Source organism: Nipponia nippon, unplaced genomic scaffold (assembly GCF_047370975.1).
Source record: "Nipponia nippon isolate SJK-2023a ecotype South Korea unplaced genomic scaffold, ASM4737097v1 scaffold_8, whole genome shotgun sequence".
Lineage (NCBI taxonomy): Eukaryota > Metazoa > Chordata > Aves > Pelecaniformes > Threskiornithidae > Nipponia > Nipponia nippon.
This window is the reverse complement of record NW_028262402.1, coordinates 28,143,651-28,148,683: the sequence shown is the minus strand read 5'-3', so window position 1 is coordinate 28,148,683 and position 5,033 is coordinate 28,143,651. Positions and strand designations below refer to the sequence as shown.

The 5,033-nt window shown below is 54.9% G+C and overlaps 1 pseudogene; it reads left to right on the top strand.

Annotated features, from left to right (window-relative positions):
* Positions 1-871: 871 nt before the first annotated feature.
* Positions 872-1,795, top strand: LOC148050544 (uncharacterized; annotated as a pseudogene).
* Positions 1,796-5,033: the final 3,238 nt, after the last annotated feature.

The window sequence follows — 5,033 nt, the reverse complement described above, 5'->3', positions numbered from 1 at the left end:
GCCAAGGCAGCTCTGGGGCAGCAGGCTCAATATGTGTAAGCAGTGTGCCCTAGTAGCCAAGAGGGCAAACCGCATCCTGGGGTGCATTAAACACAGTGTAACCAGCTGGTCAAAAGGTGATTATCCCTCTGTATTTAGTGTTGGTGCAGCCTCACCTTGAGCACTGTGTGCATGTCTGGGCCCCGCAAATTAAGAAGGATGTTAAGGTACTTGAATGCATCTAGAAGAGGGCAACAAAGCTGGTGGAAGGGCTGGAAGGCATGTCCTGTGAGGACCAGCTGAAGACATTGGGTTCTGATTTCACCGAGTCCCCGAGTGGTGGGTTCTGTTGTCACCAAGGCATGGACTGAGATGTCCCCAGAGACGGTCTGTGATGTCACCTAGCGATGGACTGTGACATCCCCGAGCGATGGATTGTGACCAGGCGTCCCTCACTGCTTATATTCAGGCGCCGAGCCTCACCCAGCCGGCTCGTGCCCACACTCCAGCTGAGCAGTTTGCGAGGTTTGGAGTGCTGAGCGAGGCCTTTGGTGCTGGTGTCGTTCTCGGGGAGCTGTTTCTTGCAGCTCTCAGTGCCCGACCCCAGAGCCGTCGGAGGATTTTCCCGGGCCCTGCCAGCTTCAGGCAGGTGGGGCAGCCAGCAGTCGCGTGCGCAGCAGCAGAGGTGAGCTGGGCGCAGAAACCTCACCCTGGGGAGCTGGGAGGGCTTCCTTCTGGAGGGACCTGGGCATTTCTTCCACCCCTCCCCAGGCCAGCCAATGCCTGTGGCCTCTCTTCCTTTTCTAGCGTGACACCTGCTGCTGCAGCGCCAGTGAGAGGGAGCGGCTTGACATCCCCAGCTCCCCCCAGCCCACCACAGCGAGTGGAGAGCATGGCCATGGAGCCGGAGCACCGCTGTCCCATCTGCCTGGACAGCTGCGAGGAGGCCAGCTTTGTGATGCCATGCCTCCACTGGTTCTGCTACCCATGCATCCTGCGGTGGGCTGATAGCAAGCCCGAGTGCCCCCTCTGCAAGAGGAGGATTATCTCCATCTTGCACTCAGTGCGGGCGGATGATGACTACATGGAACATGTCATCACACCGTCTGTGGCATCATCAGTCACCATCCACCAGGCGGGAGGAACTCTTGGACACTCAGGCACCCATGATCTCCATCACCCTGGAGCACCCCAACCATTGGCTGCAGAAGGGGTGCCCAGGCATCCTGTGGGTGGCCTCCAGCCTGAGGAATGGGTGATCCTTTTCCGGCAACACCCAACCCTCCTCGAGACCCTGCTGCCCTGGGTCCAACCAAAGCTGAGGCAGATCTTTAGGAACAACCGGATGGAGGCAGCCATAGTGGAGGACACCATCATGGCCATCCTGACCAACCACGGGATGGATGAAGAGCTGCTGGTCCGGATGCTGGGGGTCTCCCTCCAAAACCTCACGCTGACATTTGTGCAACAACTTATCCGTGTTGCTGTGCGACGGTGCAGCAGGGAGGCCCGTCGTCTGCTGGGCCAGCAGGAGGGTCTCCCAGTCCCGACCCAGTCCCCTCCAGCAACCCTGCAAGACACAGCATGGATGAGCTCCCCAGCACCTCATCCGCTGCCATTGGTGGGGGTGCGCCTGTTGCCATCGCTGATGGAGCAAGGAGAGCCCCAGCAGGAGCCAGGGGAGGCTGTGCCTGGGCCCTCCACTTCCAGCCGGGGCAGCGAACACTCCTCTGGGGGGCCACGGCGACCCCTAAAAAGGAAGACTGGCAGCTCTGAGGCCTCTCCAGCCAACAAGAGGCCAGTACCGCATCAGTGACCCTGGAGGGTGCCTTGGAGGATGGCCAAACCAGGACTGGGCCACCAGCTGGGGCATGCGCCAGCCGTCAAGGGCTCCCAGCCTCCCAAATTCAATTACCCAAATAAAATAAACACATGAAAACTACAGAAAAAGTCTCAGTGTTACTAACAACGCAGGTCGCGTTGCTATCCTTGCCCTTTTTGCCTTTTTTTGCCCCAAGGGGTGGAATGTTAACCCTGAGGGGACCTTCTACGTGTGCCAGGTACAATTTCATTGTTCCCCCCAAACACCCATGCTGCCCAGCTCCAGGCCTGCATTTCTGCAGCCGGTCCCGGGGCAGAGGTTTCCAGCCAGGGGGTTCTCCAGGGTCAGCCCGTGCCTCATTGCTCATCTTCCCAGGCCTGGCCTCCTTCTCACTGCACCCTCTGCCCCAACGTCCCGGGGCTCTGCTCTCCTACCAGCCTGCGCTGCCTGGTGCAGCCTCACTATGGTGGCATCCAAATCCGTCCTCCTGCATGGAGCCACAACTTGGTGCTGTTCTCTGCATCAACCTAGAGTCATACCCTGTCAAGCCAGGAGCCCCAAGAAGTTCAGCAAGGGAAGCACAAAATCCTGCACCTGGGGAGGGACAACAGCAGGCACCAGCACATGCGGCGGGCTGCCCGGCTGGAAAGCAGCCAGGGAACGGTGACACCATGCTGCTGCCCTCAAGCACAGGCTTTCCTCCTGCTCTTCCAGAGCCAGCCTTGGCACTGGCATTTCTTCTGCTCTGCTTGGAAGGGACCCATCTTCGGCAGATGCTCGGCAGATGGATGCCAAGTGGCTGAGGACACTGGGTTTGTCTAGTTTGGAGAAAAGGAAACTGAGGGGTGACCTCATCGCTCTCTACAGCTTCCTGAGGAGGGGAAATAGAGAGGGAGGTGCTGAGCTCTTCTCCCTGGGATCCAGCAACAGGAGACACAGGAATGGTTCAAAGCTGCATCAGGGGAGGTTCAGACTAGATATTAGGAACCATTTCTTTACCAAGAGGGTGGTGAGACACTGGAACAGGCTTCCTAGGGAGGTGGTCAATGCCCCATGCCTGTCAGTGCCTTAAAAAGAGGTATTTGGACCATGCCCTTCATAACAGGCTTTAACTTTTGTTCAGCCATGGAGTGCTCAAGCAGTTGGACTAGATGATTGCTGTAGGTCTCTTCCAACTGAACTATTCCATTCCATTCTATTCCATTTTATTCCATTCCATTCTATTCTATTCTATGCTATGCTATGCTATGCTATGCTATGCTATGCTATGCTATGCTATCCTATCCTATCCTATCCTATCCTATCCTATCCTAACCTATCCACTTTTCTATTGTAACATCCCCTTGGCAATGGATGTAAATGCGCAGGCACTGACCCAGGAGTGAAAGTGGAGGCAAGTAGGGGCAAGGCACAGTTCTCCTCAGACTGTACCTATAAGGCTTCCTGAGTGGCTCTGCATTGGAGCTAACCTGGCCTCTCTTAGTGTCCGAGTCCAGAGCAAGCTGTTCCCATGCTTTGGTCTGGTCTAGAAACAGACCAGCTTGTCTCACTCTCAGAGCCAGGTGTGTGCCAAAGCAGCTCTGCAGAAGGTGTCCCAGAGCTCTGCGGGATGCTCAGCTGCCCAGGACCATGTCCTGCAATGTGGTCCAAATGCTCAATGACTCTGAGAGGTGTGATGGCATGTCTTTTCTAGCTCGGGCTGGAGAAAGCCCTGAGCCGCAGGCTTTGACCTCCTTGCTGATGCTGCTTTGAGCAAGAGGTTGCACAGGAACCTCCTGGCATCCTTTCCAACCTGAATTTTCCTATGAGCCCATCATTTTCCATCTCTCATTTCACGTTGCCTCCTCCCCTCTCCAGCTGGACCCATCCACTTCCCCTGCCTTTGGACCTTCCCGGAGACATCCCCGGATGAGCCTTGCATGTTTCCTCAAGCCCCTGGACAACATGCCCCCAGAAAGTTTGGGCATGCCCAAGTACTCTTGCCCTGCATCCTGCAAGGACTCCTCCAGCACTGGAGGCAGTGGCCTTTTTCAGCCTGCAAGACCCCTGCACAGTGTTTCTGGGGGTAACCCATCTCAGCTCTGCATAAAAGGACCTGAGGGTCCTGGTGCACCGTAAGTTCAACATCAGCCAGCACTGTGCCCTTGTGGCAAAGTTGGCAAGTGGTGTGCTGGGCTGCAGGAGGATTCTTGCCAGCAAGGCTTGCAAGAGCCCACATGGAACTGAATCTGGCAAGGGATGCCAAAGGCAACAAGAAGGGCTTCCCTAAATCCATAAGTCGCAAAGAGAACACTAGATAAAATGTGGGCCCATTGCTGAACGAGGCAGGAGACCTGGTGACGCAGCACATGGAAAAGGCTGAGGTACTGAATGCCTTCTTTGTCTCGGTCTTTACAAGCAAGACCAGCTGTGAGAAATCCCAGGGACCCGGGGGAAAGTCTGGAGCAAGGTTGATGCACCCTTGGTGGAAGAGGATTGGCTCAGAAAGTGCTTGAGCAAACCAGACATACATAATTCCATGGGTCCAGAGGGGATGCACCCACAAGTGCTGAGAGAGATGGCTGATGTCACTGTGAGGTCGCACTTAATAATCTTTAAATAATCACGGCAACTGGGAGAGGTGCCCAAAATGATGGTCAGGGCAATCTGCAATATCAATGCAGACTAGGGTATGAATGGATTGAGGGCGGCCTTGTGGAGAAGGACTTGGGGATACTGGTGGATCAAAAATTGGATAGGAACTGGCAATGTGCGCTTGCAGCCCAGAAAGCCAATCATATCCTGGGCTGCGTAAAAAGAAACGTGGTCCTCAGGTTGAGGGGCGTGATTGTCCCCCTCTACTCCACTCTCGCATGTCCCCACCTGGAGTCCTGCATCCAGTTCTGGGGTCCCCAGAACAAGAAAGACATGGAGCTGTTTGAGCAGGTCCGGAAGAAGGCCACAAAAATTATCAGAAGGCTGGAACACGTCTCTTATGAAGAAAGGCTGAGAGAGTTGGCATTCTTCAGCCTGGAGAAGGAAGGCTGTGAGGAGACCTTATTGTGGCCTTTTAATACATATATAGGGGCTTTTAAGAAAGACTTATGAGAAAGAGAGAGAGACTTTTTACCAAGGCCTGTAGTGATAGGACAAGGGGCAATGGTTTTAAATAAGAAAGAGGGTAGTTTTAGATTGGACATAAGGATGAAATTTTTCCAATGAGGGTGGTGAGACATTGGAACAGGTTGCCTAG